The sequence below is a fragment of the Alligator mississippiensis genome, chromosome 1, assembly GCF_030867095.1.
Source record: "Alligator mississippiensis isolate rAllMis1 chromosome 1, rAllMis1, whole genome shotgun sequence".
Lineage (NCBI taxonomy): Eukaryota > Metazoa > Chordata > Crocodylia > Alligatoridae > Alligator > Alligator mississippiensis.
In genome coordinates this window covers 186,523,365-186,549,895 of record NC_081824.1, presented here as the reverse complement: position 1 = coordinate 186,549,895, position 26,531 = coordinate 186,523,365, and the positions used below count along the sequence as shown (strand labels likewise).

General features: G+C 42.7%; 1 protein-coding gene across 12 annotated transcripts in view; it reads right to left on the bottom strand.

Moving 5' to 3' along the window:
- The window catches only part of ESRRG (estrogen related receptor gamma), a 518,556-nt gene that overhangs the window by 73,314 nt on the left and 418,711 nt on the right, over nucleotides 1-26,531 (bottom strand). The gene's annotated exons all lie outside the window — the stretch shown is intronic.

Below are 26,531 nucleotides of genomic sequence, written 5' to 3'. Positions count from 1 at the left end.
ATGGGTATTGAAATTACTGAAGGAGTGAGGTACAACTGATTTAATTATACTGGCTCCAGCTTCTATGCAGACCAGCACCAACCTACTGTTTGTTTCACTAAGATACCTATCGGGTATCTCTCCATCAAACAGCTCAGCAAGGCTAAAATGGAACTCTATTTTTCCTCTCCATTCTGCACATTATCTATCACAATTGCAAATCAGTATTACTCCTAGTATTATGATTTATTATCTATACTACTGAAGTTGTTAGGAACCCTAATCATGGCCTAGAAACCTATTACGTTCAGCATTCTGACAACACAAATCAAAAAGAACATCACTACCCCAATATCACCAGCCTCTCTTTCACACAGGTCCTTAATATACTGTATTTACTCAAATACACGCCAAGGGTTTTTTCTTCAATCAGCATGGAGGGAAAAGTCCTTTGTCTTACATTCACATACAAGGAAACCTCATTAAATGCATTATCTATCAGTACACTGCTGCCAAAATCAGCATGCGCTAAATAATAAAAACCAACTATGAAGCTGATTAAATGCAGCCAACACTGAGCATGACTACAAAACACATAGCCAATGTTGAGCAAACATGAATGGGAACCTACCACAAGGATAGATTAGTGCAGCCAATCTGAATTATATGATTGTGCCCATTAAGCACAGTTCCCATCAGTGCCAACTCATTTTTAAAGTCATTGTGAGCCACTACATGGCATACATTTGACTACTACTGGGTGTGTCTACACATGCCCTCATGGCACCGCTGTTACTGTGCTGTCCTGGCAGCGCATGGTTATTTTTAGCAGCTACTTCACACCACAGTGATATGCTATAGCGAGGGAGCTTGTCACTACAGTGATATAGTGGCAGCATCACAGTTCGTGCCTGCCAACACTACATTGCCATAAAACATCACTATGATGTAGTGTCTCATATAGACGTGCCAACTGTCTTGCCCTACATATTAGGGCTGTGCAAAGCTTCAGGTGCTGATTCGATTTGCAGAAGATTTGGCCTGATTCGGTGGCCAAACCTCTGAATCCGAATCTAATCAGCCCAATAAATAAGGTCTGAATCGATTTGAAGTTCTCCAAATCGAATTGGAAAAGATTCAGAGAGCTTCAGAGATTCTGCCAGTCCCTGTTTGCTGCCACAGGGAGCTGGACCCGGATTCTGTGCTGGTGAGTAGGGGGCAGGGGAGAGGTGGCTGGGGGAGGGGTGAGGGGACCATGGGGGGACCCCAGCCAGGTCCCATCCCCTGCTTGGTCCCCCAGCCCCTCTGAGACCCTCCATCCCCCACCAGCTTTTCCAGCTCTGTTGATAGCTGCCCCACCTGGCCCCAGCTCCCATCTCTTTAAAAAAAAAAAAAAAGCCCCATACTCACTGGCTGCTACAGTGGCCATTGGAGCTTCTGGGGGCACATGGCAGAGCCCCCCATGCAGTGTGGGGCAGTGGGAGGCAGCGGGGATTGCCCACCCACAACTGGCAGCTGTCAATGAGTGGAGGCATTTTTTTAGGGTTTTTTTTAAGAGCAGGACGCTGGGGCTGAGAGACCAAGTGGGGGATAGGCGCTCGTGACAGAGCTCCCCACACTGCACAGGGCAGTACAGGCAGCAGGGATCGCCCCCCACTGGGCAGCAGCCGGTAAGCGCTGGGCGGGGCAGCCATTGATGGGGCTGGGAGAGCAGTGGGTGATGAGGCTTGTTCAATTCAGAGATTCACCCAATTCAGTGGTGGCCAAATCTCCAAACCATATTCAGCTGAATCGATTTGGGACAGTGATTCAAACCACCAAATCGAATCACTGTCCCCCAAAACAGCCGAATCCAAAGCGAATACTAGCCTCTTCACGCAGGCCTGCTACATATCAAACCTGTATCTAAAGCATGCCAGGTATTCTTCAAGACTATTTCTAAAAAACTCTTTCTGGGCTCATCTGCCCTGTTCGTTAGTAGTCTCCTCTCCTCTGGCTTCCCCAACATTCACACAACTTACTTCCAAACTGTGCAATATATAGCAGCCAATGTAGTTGCCCATGACCAGTATTCTGACCAAACTGCCTGGCTCTTTAAATCCCTCAACTGGTTCTAGCCTAAGCTATGTCTGCTTACCAAATTAGTTCCTCCTGTCTCTCTTGCTGAATTTCACTGTCCTCTCACTCTTGCTAATGATGCCAGCCTATTCTTCATTTCTCCTTGTTGCCCTTTATGTACAGAAATCCCTTTCCCTGATCTCCAAGGCCCCTAATCTCTCCCACTTGTACCAAGATTACTTAAAAGTAATTGCTATCTAACAATAAGCAAGGAAGGTGCTTTATTTACAACAGGACCATCCAACTTCTTGGCGGTTGTGGGGGGAGTACATGCCACGTGGAGCCACAGACTTCTGGCACACATGCTGCATGAGCTGTACACTTTCAGGTTGCCCTCTTGGGGTGCCCCCTACCATGCAAGCAGCCCTGCTCTGTACATGGTCATGTATGCATCCTGGCTCCTCTCCTCCCACCTGCGCAAAGAGAGCGGACAGCACAGACCCCTCACCCACCATGCTGCCCTGCTCTTGGAGCAAGAAGCAAAAGTCAGAAGAGACAAGGGAGCATAGAATCTCCAGCCAGCAGAACAGCAGGACTAGTGGGAGAAGCAGTGGCCAGGCAGAAATCCATGGGCAGCATGTTAACCGTTTGTGTGCCACCTGTGGGCCATGGGGTGCCAGTTGGAAACCCCTGATTTTGACAATACTTAGCACAATGTAAGTGCTACCCAAATCATTTAAACAGTATGGTACACTAGAATAACTAACTCCCCTGATAATAATGAAAGAACACCAGTGAAGAACAGGGGAGATTAGACTCAACCATTTCAAACGATGCTCAGGCTTTCTCTCCATCATGCCTATAGTAGCCATGGGGATTGTGGAAGACTATTATTCCACGCTCATGTCTTCCTGCAGGCTCCCCCTTCAATTAAGCATTCGGGATGGGCAACAAAAGTTTACATATTCTAATGGCCTCTTTCACCTCGGTGGTGCCACTTTCTTGGGTTAATTTACTGGGGTAGCTCCATTTTATAAAGAAAATGTCTGTCAGACTCCCCAAATTATTTTATAATTATTCTACAAAACCAACTAGAAAGTATACCAAATTAAGTATACCATCTCACTCAGCATCAGAAGGGGCACCAGCAAGTAGCAGCAGAGGTAAGAAATTTATTAGCAGTATCTGAAAGAGCAGAAGGAATTTTAGTGGCAGACTCTGATGTGGCTTTCCTTTGGGACAACATCCTGATAGAGTGTTCTAGTACGACCTGAACATGCTGTGCATATTTATAAAGTTACTGAATATGATTGAGTGAAAGCAATGTTTGTCAAGTTATGCAGTTATTTACCAAAATAAGGGTTTTTCCTCCACTACCATAAACAGAAGGTGCTTGGAGATAAGACTCTCACCATCACTTAGATACCCTTTGGACAATTCCATAATTGTTATATTTTAGGATTAGAGTAGTGTGATGCTAATGTGTTAATCTTGAAGTCTCAAAGATTTGCAGTGGAAAAACACTTACCCTACACACAATCCCTTTAAATCATGCTAGAGTCCTCAAATATACTGAAAACATGAAAGGAATACCATAACATGAAGAAAGGGGGACAACATGGGTTACCTGTATTTGCTGAATCTGTACATAGACTGTATGTTGAATTACAAATATGTCAGCCTGAGACTTTTAAGATTACTTGACAGTGTATTTGGAACCAATACCACGTGAAGGTAAAATTCAGCCAGGTATGCAAAATGCATGTCCATTAGGCTGGCAGTTTTCTGAAAACTGAGTCCTAAGTCATCAGAAAAGATAACATCCATGACTCATATTAAAGACTTCTTGATCTACAGCTGATTTAACAATTAGCAAAGGAAAGGAGACCATAGTCATGCTCTCTACTTTACTGTGCAGCTAACCTACTTTGAAATCAAAAGAAAGTTACTTGTTTATGCCTCAGTTTCCCTGACTTACAATAATGTGTTTTACAGTACTTATCTACAAGGCAAACATTTTTGGATGAGCTTTTTGATTCTCAAAAATGCAGTTTGGGGAAAATAGCAACTATTTGTTGAATTATTCCTGGATTAAAGACACACACATACACACATATGTATGTGTGGGAATGTGTATGTACATGGGGGATGCACATAAACAAAATGTTAGGCAATTTGTTTTGACTGTTTCAAATTTTGTTCTATGGGGTTTATACATATAATACACAATACATACATTATACCATTATAACATATAAACGCTGTGAAATAAAATTGGAAAAAATATATATTTATATTATATAGTATTTTATGTACTAAATATATGTATATTTTCAAATATATATATAGATCAAATTTTGTATTGCAGGGTATATAGATATATTGCAGGGTGTATACACACACACACACACACACACACATATATATATATATATATATATATATATATATATATATAAAAACCCTGCAATATATATATAAATGCTGCAATACAATATTTGAAACTGTCAAAACAAAATGCCTAAGATTTTTTGTTCTAAAATAATGTTTACTTTCACAATTTGCTTGGATAAAAGAGAGAAAAATGTAAATGTTTTGGTGACCTCAAGGTATTTTTTTTTGGCCAAGAACACAAGGGGGGAAAACATTTCAGATCAACCCAAAGGAATATTTAAAACAATTTTCAGTTTAGGAAGTAAACCAAAGCTATCTGCACGGCCCTTACTTCGCAAGGAGCTTAAATTCTGCATGCAGAAACCATGACTCTATACAGCACTATCATTTGTGCATGAAAAGAATTCAGTGTATATGAAACCACTTAGTTCAATTTCCCAAGCAAACAAGATTTTGTGCAAATTCATTCTATTATTTCTTAGCACAAGTGATTGCTGATAGATACCGTCTCATAGACAAATGGTGTCCACATTATAAAAACATGACACAAAGTGTTTCCCAAAGCAATTGTTGTTTTACAGTTTTTTTAATGGTTTCACATGAAGCAAAGTATCCTAATCTGTGACACTTACAAATACAAATTAGGTCACGTGCAACCGGTGACAAGTTTTAATTGAATGTCTTCTGTTTGCAATTCTGACAAAAGGTGAATGGAAATAAATGAGTCTGGCAAGACAGCCCTGAGCCTTACAATACCCAATATCTCATTATTTTTAAACAGCTATCTATAAACTGATGGTGACAAGCCTTGAACCTTTTATTTCTGCTCAAGATGGGGAGAATGTGAAAAAAAGAAAAGAAAAGAGAAAGAGAAAAGAACAGAACTTCAGACACCTCCAATGTTGCATTAAATATCCAATGCCCCTTTTATCACCTTCCCAGAGTAAATTAATGGAAACATCCTTTTTATTTCCAAACAGCAACTTTTTCTAAATTAGCCAGAAGATTCACTTTATATGCTCCAAGTACTGTGTGCCTAATTCAAGATTGCATGACTTGAACACCACTAGAGCTTCCCCAGAATTATGCTAACTTAAGCTAATGTTAGGGTTATGAAAATTAAACCACTAATGAAGAGCAAGAAAGCTTATTCCTCTTCTTTCACCTATTAAAAACAAGGAAGGAGGTTTGTGCTGCAGCAAAAACAGAATGTTTGTAAATTGATTCAGGAAAAAGGTAAATACTAAAGTATGTAGCATTTAAAATGTCACTTGTTTGGAAATAATAGTTACCATCGCCAAATATTTTCTTAAGTTCCCTGAATTAATTACATGATAATGAGAAGGCTGACATCATTTGACACAAAACGTAAGAAAATATATGCTGGTAAAATATAGCAAAGGCATTGATGAAAACATGAAAAATACTGTTGTTAATTTCAGGAATAAATGCCATACTGGTGGCCATGTATGTGTATGTATAATAAATTCCATATGTAAATTGTATTTTTATATAATCTGATAATGGTACATTTTACACACACACACACACACACACACACACACTGATAAAATGTATATAAAATATATAGTACTTAATGCCAGATGATATTATATGAATGTGCACTTTTATATAATCATACAGATAACTACATGCAAAAATGGGTATTATGAACTTCACAGGCAGTTTATCCGCAACCAAATAAAAATAGCTAAAATTATTTAAATATTAGATTAAGAAAACACGTGTTTAAGTTTGCAAGTTTAAATCATGATCAATAAGGACTGTTGTGTCATTCAGAGATGAAAACATTCCTAACCTCTATATTAAAATTACAGGTGAGGGTGACATAGGGGGACAGCTGTCTTATGCTCCAAGCAATGGATATGGAATACAAGGAGACAGGAAGGTCAAATATGCAAGCTGGAGCAAGGTTGTGTCAATACCTGAAGGTCAAATGCAGGCTTTTATTCTAGATCTCACAAGCAAAGCTTATAAAGAATTCAAGATACAAGGCAGTATGACTGTAATAGGAAAGAAGTCTAACTGTTAAGTTCTGGACCATTTGCTAGTGACTCTCAAGAGATATGGGAAAATCAAAATAAAACGTATTACAGTAATCCGACTGTGAAGTATTGATAGTATGAATCAGGATCTCAATCTTTTCAGAAATAATAATATGCAATTTAGCAATATTTCAATGGATAACTTGGGGGATGTAAGATTCAGAAATGTTGGGATCCAGAAGTCACAGCAAGATCCCAAATATCTTGAACTGAAATAGCTACATAAAACTGACCTGGGGAGACAGAGGACAAGCTTGTTCGGAATTATGACTTGCATCTAAAAGAAGTAATTTCATTTTGGTGGAATGGAGCTGGAGGACATCAGAGGGACAGCATCACAACATGTAAGCCACAGACACATAAACACAGGGTTGGGTTTTTGTTTTGTTTTTTATCTTAACAAGCAAACTAACCCCTCCTTTTAAAAATCCTTTTTTCATTTTGGGACAAATCTCTGTTACTTTTTTTTTTTCTTGGACCAAGTCCTTCTCTCCTTCATCAAGGAATAGCCTCTATTGATTCAAACAGAACCACTTGCATGATCGTGATGAGCAGACTTGGGTTCTAGATGTTGAAATTCATTCTCAATTTACACTTATTTGGGATTTACACTTAAAGGCCCACATACATTACCAGATGAGTTTAAATCGGCCTCAGTGCGTAGGAGGCTCAGGCTTAACATGTTCCAAACTCTATTTATATCTCTTTACAGACATATGCTTTTTATCGGGGGGGGGGGGGGGAGGGAGGGTCAGTTGAACTTAAACGGTGTTTACTAACTCTAAATTCTTCTATCCCCTGTAGATGTCTGACTATAAACAAGTTCCTATTTTTGTATTTGGCACAAAGAAAGATACTCATTTTAGAAGAAATCAGCTAACTATTTTAATGATTTGTCCTATTCAGAAAAATTTTGTTTAAATGGGAGTGTATGAAGGGGGTAATTTTTAAACCCCAGTTCATTTTACTATCAACTACACTTTACTGTTAACTTATATTTAAATGCTACACATATACCATTATTCCCTCATTTTATCATTCTGTTCATAAACTCTCCCATGCCATGTGGTTCTTCCTTGCCTTTCTGCTTCATTCCTCAAGCATCCTTGGAGCACCTGTCAGAGCCCTGAGACTCACTCCTTTCATATTTTCACTTCATATTTTTAAGATCATTTAAACAGATAATCAACTAAGAAACTTAACCCATGTCTCCCAGCAAGGCTCTGAGTGAGCCCATGAATACATTTTGATGACTGAATTATGTTCTATGATAGTCTGTGTTGACCCAATAAACAGCCATTTGGTAGAATATCCCAGGTAGGTTTGACATGCCACTAACCAAGATGAACAGAATGTTGCATTTTGAAATTGGATATAATACATGGGCTATCAAAAATGTGTGTGCACCACCTGCACATAAATATATGTTAAAACTCATTGTGTCTATAAAAATAGGTTTTGGATTCATGATAGATGTCCCTACTTCTTCTATTTAACACTACATTAAATGATCAAATATGAAAATCAGGCCTATAACATATATAGGTTGTGTATGTTTTGATTATGTTAACCCTTTTTGGGCTGCTTAATTTCTTGGATGACAAACCCTAAGAATTTGCATATTCTAAGCAAAGTGGAACTACAACTGGGATCTCTTGAGATTTTTTTTAAAAGAAATTCATGATAATAATAATTGCAAAAAAAAAAATTCTGGATAAATACACTACTAGTTTCACAAATCTCTGACACACATCTAGACTTTTTTGTACTTTCTTCTTTTTGTCCATGTTCCATTTTCTACTGTGTATACCTATTACAAAAGGCCAGTGGTGGCTCATACCAGTTCATGATAAAAATAGCCACATGTTATGACAGCAAGGAATTTCTGATCCATACTTCCCACCCCCTTCTTCTTTCTTCTCTCTGGGGCAGTTATTTACTTTATAATGGGAATATTTACCTGGCATTTAAATGAAAAAAAAATCTGTCTGATTTGGGCTGAAGTGTTCCCACTGGAGGGGCCTGCCATGCCATATCATAGTATCCTCCTGTGCTGTGTTGCTCATGGCATAAAAAAAAAAAAGTCAGTTAACACAGAAAAATGAACCATAGCAATGTATCTTATATTCCAAGATGCTGTTTGCAGTGAATTAGAGAAACCACCATTCAACGTGGAGCTAAAATCCTTTCAGAAGTTTTGGTCAGACAAACATTAAATCAAAATAAATAAATAAAATAAGTGACATCAGGTAAAATGGCAACTTGCTGGTATTGCTTACTAATAAAGGCTATTTTGTGGCTTGAAATATTCTGTTGTAGCCTGGCAGAAAGGAACAGAGAAGATAGGTCCTTGCAACAGTAAATTTTCCACAGGTGGCAAATAAAAGGTCCCAATGTTCAAAGACTACTGAATAGTTGGGAAAAATATCTGCAACTAAATAATTTTCTCCTTGCTGAAAAATGTTGGTGAATAATGTATCTCACAAAGAGTATTTAAATATCCAGGTCGAATGAAGAAGAGTGAAAAATTAATTCACAAGACTTATTCAATAAACAATTGGGGAAATAATTTATTAGATACATTCTTTTTAAATACCATTGTGACTTCTCCTTCTGTGAATAAGGAACAGTCCCACAAGAGAATTCATAGAAAAAAATGTTTTCTTCAATACAAGAACAATATGATACATGCAAGGAGTGTCTATACATGCAATTAACGCATCTGAATTTTCTGTGCAGAAAGTTCAGGCGCATTAAACTGCACCATCACAGGCATCTGAATGTGTACCCATCAGGAGCAAATTTGCTCCTGATGGGAGCAGTTCAGTCTAGAGCTACTCCTGCCCTGCTCTGCCCCACCCTGCAGCAGCTAAGGGGAGCTCCAGCCTCCTCTGGGTTCCAGCCCTGAACTGGTAGGAGGTAGCGGGGCTGGTCCTGATCTCTATGTGGTTGGGAGAAGCTGTCTGGCAACCAGGACAGCTCTCCCCAACCCTCAGAGATTGGGATGGGTCCCAATCTCCACGTGGCTGGTAGGAAAGCCAGGAAAGCCAAGCCAGGAAAGCTCTCCCCACCCCCTTTGGCCTCCTGATGCCTACGCTGACTGTGAGCAATTTGCTGCCGGTCAGCTCTACATGTGCACTTCATATCCTCTATTATCTACAGGTACTAGGAAATAGCGCATTAGACTAATCTACTGTGTAGTAATTGCTGCACAGGTGTAGACAATGCACATGTGTACACTGTGCATTAAATTAGTCACGTGTAGACACACCCACAATTTACTTGATCATACCCTGGTAAAATTAACTGCAGCTCTCTGTTGTTAATCTCACGGCTTAATTAAGATCAGTTTTAGAATTCAGCTCTCAAATTAGGTATGTTGCCTGCAGATCTGAACTTGGGTCATGTGGCTAAAAGTTTTTCCAAGATAGTTTAGGCCTAAATCCTTCAAATATTTGTGCACCTACTTGATTTTACATGTGTGACAAGGCCCACTAAACAAAAAGGACAATTCATGTGCATAAGAACAATCTGATATGCAAGTTTTCACAGAATTGGGGTCTTAATAGTTGTTCCATTGCCATCTACCTGATTTTGTAGCTCCTGAGGGGTTAGAGTGGAAGATTTGGTTGAAGGGATGCTATCGGGTGTAGGCACCATCTTTTAAACATATCTGTATATTTACCAAACTTCCTAGGAAGAAAAACATGTTCAAAACTAGATATCAACTTCTCTTTATTTAAAACTTTTCCTGTGATGCTATGAATACAGACGCCTCAAAATTCTATACTTCCATGAGAACCAATGAGTGAAATCGAGTAGAAACAAAAGTGAAATTGACTAGTCAAGTTTTATTCCTCAAGTTAAGTGAAAAGCAAAAAAATCAAAATAAAAATCGATTAAAAAGTCTGTCCAGTGACAACAGACGGCTCTAGTCCTACAACTGGGGTACACAGATAAACCCCTTATGTCCTTGTACAGCAGCTCTTTACAGGTGGAAGCAGATCCCTGAATGGACAAGAGCCTACGTTATTAAAAATAATATCTAAAAGTATTTTAGAAATAAGAACAAAAGATTTCTTCCCTCTTGAATGGTATTTCTGTCACTAATTTACAAGTGAAGCCCTCAAAATTATCAGACTGCCTAAAAATCAAGATTTTTTTTTTTAAAGGAAGGCATTTTGGGTTTCGTGTTTTAAGCTTTTGACATTTATTTTCAATCTTTTCTCTCCAACCATAAGGACAATTCTTTTACTTTTAAATTAGTTAAAAAAAATAAATATGTATATTTTTGATAACCATCCGACTCCAGGAGCTGGGCGATTAAGAAAATAGCAAATATTGCAAGGTGTGATAAAATGACTAGAAGTGGCAATGCTGAGTTTAGCATTTCTTATGTGCAGAGTGGCAAACTGGAAATTTTAAAAGGCACAGTTAGCATATACTAGATGATTCAGATAAAAATATTGGAAGCAAAATGCATCCCAAGTGTTCATCATGAACTTTACATGTAACTGAATGCTTTTTTTGCCTAAAGAAGAGCAGTTTACAAATCACCTTGTATGCTGCCACCCTAATCTCTTTGTTATACCACCACAGTACTCTGGAGTGACACTTTATCCTGCTTGTAGCATCTGCAGCTGTTCTCAGGCTAATACTTTCATGATTAATGGGAAGTTTATTAGTGATATCACACTACTGATACTATAGTTTGAATTAGGTTATCTAACCTTTGTGTATGCTAATATAATAGCTAACCCAGATAGCCAGCATGGCCACTGTACATCATTGTTAGCACTAAAAGTTGATCAGATTTAATGTAGATAACCCTAGCTGAAAAACATAATTATAATAAGGGGTTCGATGTTTTGAAGCTCTTTTTTGGCCATCTATAATGTCATGCCCAATTAATATTATGAGCTAAATTGATTTTACATTAGTAAAACACAATAAATTTTGTAACAATTAGACAATATACTCCTATTATAAAATGCTCCCTGCTCTAAAATAAAAAATAGTGACAATTTTCTTGTAATCTGATACGAAGTGTTGGACCTCTGGGGAATGGGTTAATAAATTATAGATTTTTAAACCAGGCAGACTGATTTACTGTAAACTTCCACCACTACAGTTATAGTAGATGTCTATCAAATTGCTTATGAAGACAAATTTATGGAAAATATCCAAGAGTAAAGCTTTGTTCTTATTAAGGTACATGAATATGTATGTAATTTTAGCCAGACTAAATTAACTAAACAAAAAAAGAAAAAAGGTCAATAATTGTTGTCATAAGAAATATTTTTTTCACTACATATTCCTTCCACTATTCAAGACAACCTTTCTACAAAGCTGTTTTTGGCAGGAAAATATTTTAGATAAAACAGGAAGGATAACTGCTAGAAAGAAAAAAAAAGTGCATTGGGGTTTTAGTGTATCTGAAGAGGTAAGATATCATTAAATTTCAGTAGCTAAGTAAAATAATAAAAAAATAGAGATAGAAAAATGTACAAGCTATATCCTGAATGAATTCTATTATATTAGTTTAACAAATGCCTAATTAAGTTATTTTTTGTTTGCTTTAACCAACACATCTTGCAAGGCACTATGATAGGTCACATAGGTTTTTACCCTGCTAAGATTTACTCACATGCTTCACTTCATGCACTGTATATCTTTCAACGTGGCTATTCACAGTTTGCATGTCATGTGCATATCTTTCCAAGATTGGGGGTCTGTCTGTTTGCCTATCCATCTACTTTATTTACTCACATACAACACCCACCTTTCTCCCAAAAATTAGCCTTCCAAAATTGGAGTTTTTGTCTCATGCAGGGAAGCTGATTTTCTGCCCTAAATAGAAGCATAGAGTCACTGTAAGATAGACACTTCATCTTTTCCTTCTCTTCCTCCCAGCATTCTCATGGAGGGAAGGTTAGAGACCAGCATGGGAAGATCCAGAGGTGGTACATTTGTGTACTCATAGACTGCTTTGTTTCTTGCTCCACCCGAAGTTTCAAACAAACAGCCCAGCAGCAGTGGTGGTATTTCTATTCAGGCAGTGCTGAGTGCGTTAATTAACTTCAGGACTCATTCTGATTTACCTCAAGGGTTGTTAAACATACAGCCTACACACTGAATCTGGCCCACAGAGCCATATTATGTAGCCCAAAGACTTTTGCCCCAACTGTGGTGGGGAATAGTGCCTGGGCAAGATCTGTGGTGTTGGAGCCAAGCAGCACTATAGTCTGTTCCTATGGTGGCACCCAAACATTGAGGTAAGGGTCATAGTGCTGAAGCCCCAGTAGCACCATAGGATAAAGTCTGGCACCCATGGTGTGGAGCTTCTTCCTATGATGCTGCTGGAGTTCCTGTGTGGCAACTTGTACCTACTTAGCTACCACTGCAGGAGGAAGCCATAGTAGTGCTGTAGCTCTCACCCAGGCACTTGGCTGCAGCTATGGAAAAAAGCTGTGGTGCTAATGGGGCTCCAGCACTGCAGCTCTTGCTGGCTTGGCTGCCAAAAATAGTGCCACTGGAAACCTGGCACCTCAGTTAATTCCTGCAGCAGCGGCCAAATACCCAGGATGCCAGGCCTCTTCCTGTTGGGGTGTAAGTGGGCTGGAATGGACACTGCATGTGCTGGTGTGAGGCTGTGGGTCTGATGTAGCTCCATGAACCAGCTGAGCCCATTCATCCAGTCTGTGAACCAGTCCCACACCACTTATCCGGTCCCTGGGGTCAGAAAAGTTTGACACCCTGAACTACTTGATTCCTGCTAATCTCCTCACTCCAAAGGTGTTATGGACTCTCTAATTTATTAGAGTCTTGATGTACCACTAGTCAAACTATTCTTTCTTTGGCAATTTTGCTATCTGTTAGCTGTTCCTAATTTTGTCTTGTAGCTCACATCCCTGAGGTCTGTTTTTAGCTCTTTTCAAAATCCTAGATCCACCATGGAATCAGTCTTCATCAGCAGTTCCAGTTTCAGTTTTTGCTTGAGCAGACAATTCTACTGTGAAAATGGTTCAAATGGTAGCTTTTGCCTAAGCAGGAAAGGGAAGGTGATCGAGCTGAAAATCAGTTTCTGTCCCTGCTCTATATGGCGATAACTCTGGGGGGAAAAATCTTCATTCTGCCTCCCCAAAAAACAAGGTGTAGGCCTCATTTGAGGCAAGTACCATGAAAAGAAATATAGTATTCTTAAAATAAGAACCCAACTTCTGTTTCTCACATTCCCAAATTGAGAGAAATCAGACACATCCAAAAAAATTACTCTGAAGTTAGTGAAGTTTCATAATTACAGGCAAGGGAGGTTTAGGTTGGATATTAGGAAAAACTTTCTCACTAGGAGAGTGGTGAGGGTGAGTGGAACAGGTTATCAAGAGAGGTGGTATAATCTCTATGCTTGGAGGTTTTTAGGGTCCAGCTTGACAAAGCCCTGGCTGGAATAATCTGGCTGGGGATGGTCCTGCTTTGAGCAGGGCATTGGACTAGATGGCCTCCTGAGGTCCCTTCCACCCCTAATTTTCTATGATTCTATGATGGATTTACACCAAGTTGAAGGCAGATGACACAACTGCTTTACATGCAATGAACATTTTTCCAGACTGTACCCTGCACAATATACAAAATGATTCCCCACCCCATCATGTCTATCTATATTTTATTGCTATTCAGTGGGAAACCCAGATTCCATGTGGGAGACTGAAAGCAATAGCAATGCTGACTGATAAAGGGGAGAAGGCCATAGAGAAAGGTAAGCTGAATAAGCAAATTGCTTTACATTGACAAATACAATCCTGTTGAAATATTTCATAACTGTGTGACAACCTAGGTCACCTTTTCATAAGCAGAGAACTTGAGCAACTCCTTCAAAGTATGCACAGAAAAAGGTTAAGTTGAAAATGTAATTATGTCATTCACAGCCACATCCAAAAAGTAAAAGAACAGTCTCAACACTGTGACGAGAACAACTACCTTTGCACCTTATATCATTAACCATCGTCTTGTGCTTATAAATGGATACAACCCCCCCATCCTCTATTTTTGGTTTGTTTTTGATTACAGTCTTAGTCACTAGAATAAGGTTTCAGATATTATGGTCCATATCACTGTAATGTGCTGCACTTCTTTGACACGTGTAAACTTCTGTAATTTGATTGGCCTACTATTCTCAGATCATGCCAGTTTAGAGACTGATTAACCTTTAGGGAACAAGCAAGTGGTCTGGTGGTTATATCGTGTCATGCCATTATAAAATTTGTATACCCATCCAGAGTCTCACATAAAAAAGAAATAAATGCTCTTTTTCAATGCCAGATCATATGAAACAAACAGTATTTTGCTCTCTGATGTATCATATACCACCCCAAATTTCTTTCCCTATAACTGGCTGCATTGAGACAGAGGGTCCTTTGTCTGGATTTTCTCTTTTTATATATCCTGCCCATCAATAATTTTGAACTATTTCAAATACTGTTTCCTTTCCCTTGCAAAGGAGTCCTCTATCTCAACACTAGTTTGGAAATGTGTAAGTTCCTGAAGACAAATTCTTTAATTTTTGTGTCTTCTATGTATTATTTTATCTTTTGCCATCTACACAGTTAGAAATTTTCTAACATCTAAAATATGTTTAAATGGGACATCACTACATTTTGCTATTACTATCAGACATATCACACGCTTAGGCCAGAAGATGAAAATTATTGAATATTCACACAAAGTGTAAATGAAATACATGAAAAATATTTAACTGAACAAAACTATTGTCAACAGGGCCAGATATGCTCTTAGCATAATCACCATTTCATTGTAAAGACTTCTTGAGTTTCATTCAAAACTAGATTAAGAAACTGTCATCTATATTTAGAGGAAAGATACAGAGGAGTTCCTCTTTTTATTTGTAGTCCTTCCTCGGGAAAGAAGGGAGAAAAAGGATAACAATTCAGTTGCAGGAGTAAACAGAATTATTTTTCATACTGTAGTACATATTTTAGCATGTATTATTAAATATGTAGTATTTATTTAATATACAGTATATACTCTTAAATATATAATAGCCATTTTGACCCCAAAACTTTTGAACAAAAATCACCTTTGGGATTTTAAGTCATTTGTTAGAACAGCACATGTGTAGTAGTGCTGCCCCTTTGCCTGATCATATGCCAGATTTGTTTCATTGCATATCCCCTACCACATCTGTTCCATTGCAAAACTAAGAAGCTCCATATACAAGTATGGGATTCAAGCTCAAAACTATAAATTGTGGATGCTTTTAACCTGAGGAAGATGAAAGTAGATAATGCCATGGAGAATTACTAGGACTCACCAGAAGCTCAAACATTGCAGCTAAAATTAACCCTCAAATGCACACTAAGGACTGTGTGATCATTTATTAAAAAGTGGAACAGATCCTTGGCCCTTGCATGGGGTTGAAAGCAAGCAGCCTAAATTGCTGCTCATAGTAGCTGGGCAAGATACAAAGGGAGGTAACAATGTCTCCTATAATCATGCTGCAGCATACAAAAGTAATGTGGAAAATGAAGTTACTTATTCTTTCCTCTGCATACTGGGAAACTTAAAAAGGGGTTCTGTTCCCAGTGGCTGTCCAGTACAGAGATGCAACAATGTGCCATTCGTCAATTTTAAATAATTATTTGATGCCTAATGAAAGGTGAGAGCCAACTGCTGAATTCCTAACTCAGTCTTTCCTCTCTTTATTTTACAGAAGTCAGTCTACCTATCAACAGGAGTTTGACTAATTTTGATCTGAGGGATAACTAAGTAAAATCCTCAAAACTAACACCAAAGATGTCAGGAAGGAAGAGGCCCTTAAGTGAGGACACTGCTTTTCCTCTGTATTCTTGGCTAGAGACAGAAGTTACACATAAACCAGTTTAAGTGATCATAAACTGGTTTACACCTGTAACAGAACATAAGTTCAGGGCATATAAATCAGTTTAAAAATGGCTGAAACTGGTTTAAGATAAACCTGGTTGAATGTAGTATCAGACTTAACTGATTTGGGTCAAACTGGTTTACGCAACTTCTGTCCCAGATTCCTTCCTGGTTTAAGTTAAATCAGAGTTCTCCAGCATCCCAGCATGCTCTCTGGGATAGGTTATACTTTCTTATTCCAGAGAGCAGGGCTGGCCCCGCCCTGCTGCTCTCTAGCCTGAGCAAAGGCAGGGATGAGGCAAGACACTGGCTGGCATGGCCCCATCAAGGCGAAGTGGGCAGGGAGGGGGTTAATTCTTACCTGCTTCCCCTCTCCCTCCACTGCAGCCAGGGTCTGCCTGTCTCCTGGAAAGTGGCAGAGGCAGTGGGAGCGGCTGGGGCTGGCAGACCCCAGCTTCAGGGCAGAAGGGACAGAGGGAGGAATTAAAACCCTCCCTGCCCACTTTGCCTTGACGGGGCCAAGCTGGGATGGGAGGGGGTTAATTCCCTACCCCCCGCACTGGGGGACAGAATAGCACCCCTCCTTCCTGCCCTCCCCCCCCAACGCAGGGTGGGGAGGGGAGCTTTTTGTAGCACCACCCAGCTCCAAATGGGGACTCTTCCTGCTGCTCCTCCCCCCACTGTGGGGTGGGGAGAAGGACTCTGTTAGCACTGGGGGGGCTCTTCCCCCTCCTCTCCGCTCCACCCCACCTCTGTGTGGGGCTATCCCAGCTCAGACTGGGCACAGGAAGCAGCTGTCACTGAGCCACAGCCCTTGTGGATGGCCCTGCCCCCACGGCCCAGGCTGGCCCTGCTGAGCCCCGGCAGAGGCAGCCACATGGCTGGGTGAGGCCGGGGCCATCCACAGCTGCTGCAGTTCAGTGAAAGGAAAGCTGAACCCTGTCAGTGAGCACAGCCTGTCCCAACATGTGCAGGCAGTGGCTGGCCAGGCAGTGGGCTACCTGGGCTGGGTTGGAGGCACCATGGGGGCTCATGGGTTGGCAGTGAGCCCCCATGATGGGCAGCTTCTGTGTTCCAGGCCTGCCGGGGCCTCCAAGCTGGCCAGGGCAGCCTGCTGCCTGGCCAGCCACTGCCCATGCATGCTGGGCCAAGCTGCTCTCACTGACAGGGCTCAGCCTCCCTGTCACTGAGCTGCAGACACTGCGGATGGCCCCCAGGGCCCATCCCATCCCTGGTGTGCAGGTGCCTCAACCCGGCTCAGTGGGGCCAGCCTGGGTCATGAAACCTGGGCCATCCTCGGCGGCTGCACCTCAGTGACAGCTGCTCCTCACGCACAGGATGGGCTGGGCAGTGCCACACAGAGACTCCCTCCCTGCCCCACAGCAGGGGAAGGAGCAGTGAGAAGTGTCCACCTCTGGCGCTGGGCAGCCACGCGCAGAGCCCCCCTTACCACCCCATGGCAGTGGGGGGTGGGAGCAAGGAGGAGAAGGAAGGGGAAGAGTCCCCCTCCAACACAGTACAGAGCCCCCCTCCCTGCCCTGGAGGGAGGAGGGGGAAGAGTCCCCCTCTTGGGCTGGGCAGCACTGTGTGCTCGGATTGCTTCTGGCAGTCAGGGAGCCACTGGGGCATGCAGAGCTTCCCCTCTTCCCCTCTCCTGCCACAGGGGTATGGCCAAGCTCCCTCTTCCCCCACCCTCTGAACCATCCAGGCCAAGGTGGGGGTTTAAACCCTTCCTCAGTCTTACTCAGTCCTGCAGAGAACTGCCCCCCGCCCCCCCAACTCAGCTTCCTTGTGAAAGGGAAGGGAGGGCTGCTCTAGCACCCCCAGGCTTCTGGCCTGAGCCACTGCAGGCATGTGCCTGCATTTCTGGAGTGAAAAGGGAACATCTATCCATTTGCAAACCAGTTCAGTCTTTCCAGATTAGACTAACCTGCAAAGATTGAATCAATTTAGGCATGGGCTTTTGAATGTCTGTCTCTAGCTCTTCTGCTTTCCCCAGTCTCAGATTAAATATGGTCCTCTCCTTCAGGGCTAGGGACAAACATTACACATAAACCAGTTTAAGCAATCAGAAACTGGTTTAAACCTGTAACAGAACAGACATTCAGTGCATATAAACCAGTTTGAAAATGACTGAAACTGGTTTGAGATAAACCCGGTTGAAGGTAGTATCACACTTAAACTGATTTGACTCAAACCAGTTTATGCAATGTCTGTCCCAGACCCCTTGCTGGTTTAAGTTAAACAAGACTCCCCCAGGATCCCAACATGCTCTCTGGGCTGGGCAGAGCTCTGTTTTCTGCTCCAGTGAGATGGGCTGGCCCCTCCCCTCTGCTCTCTAGCCAGAGCAGGGGCAAGGTGTGACCAGACGCTGGCCTGCAAGGACCCTTGAGGCAAATTTCTCCCTCTGTCCCCTCCTCTCTTTCCCCCCCCACTGGCAAACACTGGGGACCACAGCTGGGGTTTGCCAGCCCCAGCTGCACCTCCACGGCTTGCCTGCAGCCAGGCAGGGATGGAATTAATTCCTCCTTCTGTCCCCTCTCTCCCCAACACCACCCCCAGGGGTTTGGCTGCAGTCTCTGCAGCTTCCCTGCAGCCAGGCAGGGAGAGGATTAAATTCCACAGCATGTCCTGGGGCAGAGGCAGGGGCAGGGAGGAGGGAGAGAAGGAAGCTAGTCCCCTGTGTGCACAGCCAAGCCCTGCACCTGTGAGCTCAGAGCCGCAAAACCAGACTGAGAGGTGGAAAGTGTTGGCAAAGACCTGACAATCATTACACATGCTGGAGATGTAGTTAAGGGAAGTTGCAGACAGATTGTTGGTAGTACCCTGTTGTATGCTTTGCAAATTGCTGTGTTCAATACAAGTTTGCTTCAGAGAAAGGACTTTTTTCCCCATCCTCACTCATAAGTCTGGTAGCAGCTGCCTCTCCTCCCCCCCGGCTGGTGGCTGATTTCCCAAGTGTCATGCTAGCCCTGGCTGGAGCCTGGCCACACCCCCTCCACTCCAGCAGGGAGGGGTGAGAGCCTTGAAAGGTGTCTCTCTTCCCTCCCCTTTGGCAGTGGCTGGCAGGCATGCTCTAGTGACCCCCAGACACTGCAGGCATGTGGCTGCATTTCCTGACTGAACAGAGAATGTCTGTCCAGCTATTAATCAGTTTAAGCTGCACATCTTAAAGTAACTTGCAAAGAGTGAATCAATCTCGAGGCAGGCTTCGGCTTCCTGGACAATGACCCGCACATCACGACGAGGGACATGCTCAGCTGGGATGGGCTTCATCTGTCCCTCAAAGGTAAGCGTGTGTTTTCTACTAGGTTGGCGGATCTCCTCTGGCGGGCTTTAAACTAGGCTCGTCGGGGGGAGGGGAGTACGAGGGCAGGGGAAGCTGTGGACCACCAAACCATGTGGCACCCACAAGGACAGCCCAGCCTGAAGAAGGAGAACATTGGAAACCTGAAAGCCATGGGGAGACCAGCACTACAGAACAGGTAAGAAACAAGAAGGTAAGAAACAATGGGCCCCTTGGGACTCGGAGCGGGGGGGCAGCAAAGGCACCAGTCGCAGGGCTCAAGTGCCTATATACTAATGCTAGGAGCATGGGGAACAAGCAGGATGAACTAGCGCTCCTGCTTGCACTAAACACCTATGACTTAGTGGGGCTAACAGAGACCTGGTGGGATTCATCCCATGACTGGGCGGTACATATTGAGGGCCATAGATTGTACAGAAAGGACAGGTCGGGGAAGAAAGGGGGAGGGGTTGCACTTTATGTCAGCGAGCAATATACATCAACCCTCATCAAGACAGAATCCGAGGTTGAGGAAGTAGAAGGATTGTGGGTTAGGCTACATGGGGGGCAAGGAGAAAGGGATTTGGTGGTAGGAGTCTGCTACAGACCCCTACACCAAGGGGAAGAAATAGATGCGGGGCTCCTGAGGCAACTCTCGGAGACCATAAAAGCTAAAGAGGCGGTAGTCATGGGGGACCTAAACTACCCGGACATCTGCTGGGAGACGCAGACAGCAAGGTGCCATCGCTCACGCAGGTTTCTAACCTGTGTACAGGACCTCCACCTGACACAGGAGGTGCATGGTCCCACTAGGGGGAATGCCATACTGGATCTGGTATTGGCAACAGGGGATGACATGGTAGGGGACCTCCAGATCGGTAGCCATTTGGGAGACAGTGATCACCTAATAATAGAATTCAACATAAGACATCGAGTGGGTAAGGTAACTAGTAGGGTGAAAGTGCTAGACTTTAGGAAAGCTGATTTCAATGAACTCAGGGGATTAGTCAAGGACGCACTGCAGAGTAGGAGATTTGAAGAAATGGAAGCCCAAGAAGGGTGGCTGTGCCTTAAGGAAACGATCCTTCGGGCACAAAGCAAGACGATCCCCGAGCGAGGCAAAAAAGGGAAAGGGGCCAGGAGGCTTCCATGGCTGACCAGAGACATCCAGGGCAGCCTAAGGGCCAAAAGGGGAGCACATAAAAAGTGGAAACAGGGTGAGATCACTAAAGATGAATATACCTCCTCTGCTCGTGCTTGTAGGGAGGCAGTTAGGCGGGCCAAAGCTACCATGGAGCTGAGGATGGCAACCCAAGTAAAAGACAACAAGAAATTGTTTTTTAGATATATTGGGAGTAAAAGGAAGGCCCAGGGAGGAATAGGACCTCTGCTAAATGGGCAGAAACAATTGGTGACAGGCAGGGGGGACAAGGCTGAACTCCTCAATGAGTTCTTTGCCTCAGTGTTCCTAAGTGAGGGGCACAACAAGTCTCTCACTGAGGTTGTAGAGAGGCAGAAGCAAGGCGCCAGACTTCCATACATAGATCCTGAGGTGGTGCAGAGTCACTTGGAAGAACTGGATGCCTTTAAGTCGGCAGGCCCGGATGAGCTCCATCCGAGGGTGCTGAAGGCACTGGCCGACATCATTGCAGAGCCACTGGCGGGAATATTTGAACGCTCGTGGCGCACGGGCCAAGTCCCGGAGGACTGGAAAAGGGCTAACGTGGTCCCCATTTTCAAGAAGGGGAGGAAGGAGGACCCGGGCAACTATAGGCCAGTCAGTCTCACCTTCATCCTTGGTAAAGTCTTTGAAAAAATTATAAAGGCTCACATTTGTGAGAGCCTGGCAGGGCAAATTATGCTGAGGGGAAACCAGCACGGGTTTGTGGCAGGCAGATCGTGCCTGACCATTCTAGTCTCCTTCTATGACCAGGTTACGAAACACCTGGACACAGGAGGAGGGGTGGATGTCGTATACTTAGGCTTCAGGAAGGCCTTCGATACGGTATCCCACCCCATACTGGTGAACAAGTTAAGAGGCTGTGATGTGGATGACTGCACAGTCCGGTGGGTGGCCAATTGGCTAGAGGGTTGCACCCAAAGAGTCGTGGTGGATGGGTCGGTCTCGACCTGGAAGGGTGTGGGCAGTGGGGTCCTGCAGGGCTCGGTCCTTGGACCGATACTCTTTAATGTCTTCATCAGTGACTTGGACGAGGGAGTCAAATGTACTCTGTCCAAGTTTGCAGATGACACAAAGCTATGGGGAGAAGTGGACATGCCGGAGGGCAGGGAACAGCTGCAGGCAGACCTGGATAGGTTGGACAAGTGGGCAGAAAACAACAGGATGCAGTTCAACAAGGAGAAATGCAAAGTGCTGCACCTAGGGAGGAAAAATGTCCAGCACACCTACAGCCTAGGGAATGACCTGCTGGGTGGCACAGAGGTGGAAAGGGATCTTGGAGTCCTAGTGGACTCCAAGATGAACATGAGCCGGCAGTGTGACGAAGCCATCAGAAAAGCCAATGGCACTTTATCGTGCATCAGCAGATGCATGATGAATAGGTCCAGGGAGGTGATACTTCCCCTCTATCGGGCGCTGGTCAGACCGCAGTTGGAGTACTGCGTGCAATTCTGGGCGCCACACTTCAAGAAGGATGCGGATAACCTGGAGAGGGTCCAGAGAAGGGCAACTTGTATGGTCAAGGGCCTGCAGACCAAGCCCTATGAGGAGAGACTAGAGAAACTGGACCTTTTCAGCCTCCGCAAGAGAAGGTTGAGAGGTGACCTTGTGGCTGCCTTTAAGTTCATCACGGGGGCACAGAAGGGAATTGGTGAGTATTTATTCACCAAGGCGCCCCTGGGGGTTACAAGAAACAATGGCCACAAGCTAGCAGAGAGCAGATTTAGATTGGACATTAGGAAGAACTTCTTCACAGTTCGAGTGGCCAAGGTCTGGAACTGGCTCCCAAGGGAGGTGGTGCTCTCCCCTACCCTGGGGGGTCTTCAAGAGGAGGTTAGATGAGTATCTAGCTGGGATCATCTAGACCCAGCACTCTTTCCTGCTTATGCAGGGGGTCGGACTCGATGATCTATTGAGGTCCCTTCCGACCCTAACATCTATGAATCTATGAATTTAGGCTCGGGCTTTTTGAATGTCTGTCCCTAGCCCAGATGTGCCACATCTCATCTCCAAAGGATCAGTGGCCTCCCTCAGCTGTTGGCTTTTCTCATGGCAGAAAACAGCTCTGATCCCACTGGAAAGATATGGACCCATCTGCCTCCATTAGAATGTTCACTAACTAGTTTTTAGAGAATCAGATAGACTCCAAAAGAGAAAACTGCCCCTCTTCTTAAATGTGCAAGACATCAACACCATGTCTTTATGTATCATTATGTTACTACAACCGTGTGACAGGAGTAGGATCTTGACTACACTGGGAAATGAAAGAGAGGGATATAAGCTGATTTTTATTTTTCTAGGCCCCAGCCTGATCATCCTGGAATAAAGGAAGGAATTGGCAATTGTAAACTAAGCCCACAATGATCTTATATCCAGCAAAACTGTATGTCGCTTATAAAGAATATCAATATATTCTCTGGGAATAAAGAGCCAGCCACAAGCTTATTGGGGCAAATCAAAGCAGATAGCCATGAGGATGGATCCGATGAGGAAGACCCTTGGGACTGACTGCTGAATTTTTATTAATCTATCATCTCAGGAGCTGAAACATTTAAAGTATTTTTCTGATACCATTTCCAAAGGTTTCCTTTTCCCCATTCACTGATGTAGGAGATTTATGTGATCATAACAGACCTTTTCATTGTTTAGAAACATTAATTTCTTGAATAGAAGCAGGTTTTAGAAACGATAACAAAAACCATTTTTTACTGAGTTCCCTCCATCTCAGAGTTATTTTCCATTGCTTCTACCATTGTAGAAAACACTATGGCACTATAGATTGACATTCTTTTATTACTCTCCTTGCTTTGTAAGCTTGATTTCCATGTGCTCTGTGTTCTTCTCCCCACTTTCCAAAATGACTGGGCATAAAAGAAGCATTCCTATTTTGAACCAAACTTCTGTGAGTCTGTTAGGCTCGGAATTATACTAATCAAGTGGTTGGTTAAATTTATGTGGTCTATAATTAAGATTAGACCCAAAATGAAATGAGACCTGGCCAGACATCCTAGATGATCCATAGTTTTAATTTTAATTGATTGACCTGATGTAATGATAATAATAACAATAATAAACAATAAGTAGAGATGGGCAGAAGCTATGTGGTTTGAACGCAGATTAATGGGTTTCTCTAATCCTTGCCTGGATTCAGTTTGGGCATTTTGGTATATCTGATTCCAGAACTATGAACCAGATCAGAATCTTCAAGAGGTAAAGTTCCAGATCAGAACCTTCACAACCTTCTGTGATATCTGGTGCTAGGATTTGGCAATTTGGATGTGAACCTTCCTTAAATTTAGAGCTGTGTATGTCCAAGGTGTTGAATCAAATCTATCTCTACAAAGATAATAAAAAACACTACTGTATCTTAGCTAACTGAGGAAACTGCTCTGAATTTTTAATTGCCTTAAATGGAAGAAAATCATATGTTTAATTCAGATTTCTTAATTTAATCACATTTAGATTGCAGATTTAATCCATTTTAAAATTTGAAATCCAGGTTATATTTTTCTAGTGACATAAATAAATTAGATTTTATAAAAGATGCTCTTAAAACACCTTTTTTAAATGTTAATTTTTCACTCACTTTTAAATGCCCTTTTGACTAGGGCATGAAGTAAAGTTTCTGTATTCCACTCAACAAAATCCATATCCATTCTTCATGCTAAACTTCTTGGGCTAAAAGGTTTTACTAAGATACACAACCCTTGTTAGAACTCGAAGCAGCTGGACACTGTAACAATGTTCTAAACTGATTTGGATTCCAAGTACTGACTACTACACTTAGTCACCTGCTTAAGAAAGGTGAGAATTTATCTAGAGAAAATCCTAGTATGGCTGCATCTATATTCGAAGAAATGGCTGAATGTGCTGAGGTTTAAAAGAAAATGAAAGATACTCCTGTTTGTGATGAGTATACTTCACAGCATTTGCAAAACAAGCAAAGAGATGAACTATTTACATACAGAATCCAGCAGCCTCTTGCAGCCTGCCCCAACACCAATCCAGGGTCATGCAGGCAGCACCCACCTATAGCCCAAGGGTTCCCTTTCCCCCAGGAGGAGCCCTAGCCCCAAGGCACCAGGGGCAGCTTCACCTGGAAGGACAGGATGCAGCCAGGAAGTAGCAGGTATCTGGGCCGGCTCATGGTGCTGCACAGGGTAACGCAGGAGGTGGTGAGACCAGGGCTTGGACTAGGGCTTCACCTTCAAGGAGGCATGATGGAAGCTCTGCTGCCTCTAGGCACAAGTGCAGAGCCCACCACCCACTGCCCACCCCTCCCCAGGCTTTGTGGTGGCAAGTGTGGATGGGAAGGGGTGGGTAGCAGGGGGATTTGGGGTGCAGGCAGCTCTTGAGGGGCATGTCAGGCTGCAGGATGAAGCAGGAGCTCCCTTGTGATTTGAGGGGTGGCTGGCCAGTGGCAGGGCTCTGCTGGGGATGGGGGCATTCTCTCTTGGCTGAGCGTCTCACGTCTATATATATTACTCAAAAAATCATAAATCAGGACAAAAATATTTTTTGAAGTAAAATTAAAATATTAAATAATAGATGGTTGATTGTTAGCATATGTTTTTTTAATCTAATGGTGTGTTAAAAATTATATCTTCACCGTTCATTTTATGTGTGAGGCCTTCAACAGCTCACAGAAACTCATTAATTTGCCCTCCAGTCAAAATAATTGCCTGCCCATAGGCTATACTGTTCTTAGTGATGGCAGATGACAGAACAAGGTGCAATGGTCTCAAGTTGCAGCAAGGGAAGTTTAGGAATAACTTCCTTACCAGGATGCACTGGAACAGGTTACCAGAGAGGTTGTGGAATCTCCATCCCTGGAGGTTTTTAAGACCTGGCTAGACAAAGCCTTGGCTAGGATGATACAGGTGGGGATGGTCCTGCTTTAACGAGCAGCTTGAACTAGATGACCTCCTCAGGTTCCTTCCAATCCTAATTTTCTACGATTCTATGATTCCAAACCTAAACCACACATAGCATCAAGAGAAAAGAAAATTTGCCATTTGCACTGACTTCCCCACTGGTCTATCTGCATGTTGCCTCCAATCTAGCACTTCTAGGGAAGGTCAGGCCTTCCCACAGTACATTTGTATAATACTATACAACTATATTGTATATACTATACTACCCACTATATTAGTGGTAAGGGAACATGAGTTTGTCAGTAACTTCAGCAGTGGTCCACACACCTCAAAAGAGATCAGACTTAAATTCAAGTTTACTTCATTTTTGGCTACTGAGCCACAATTTTAAATTATCTGCTTGAATGATGGGAGGAGTCTGAGTAGAAGTCATTCTGAAAGGAAAGCAAAGCACTTCCATCCATTTCACAACACTGATGTCATTATGGTGCTTGCTCTGTCATCTCCTTCAAGAAAAAAGGCATTAAAAAGCTGTAAAAACTTGCTTCAGTTCTTTAAATTCAATGAAATTTGAAAGTTTTACATCACCAACCCAGTTCTCAAAAGTAAGTTGCCATATCAGAACATCCTAATCCTATTCTGGATATGCAGGTGAGGAAATGCGTGATTTTCCCCTGGTCCTAATGTGTGAAAAATCAACTACATGAGGCTTGCTCCATGATCCCTTATTCCCACAGTCAAGCCCCTCTGCAAGGAGGTAAGCACTTTAATCTATAAATTATTTTTTTAATTTGGGT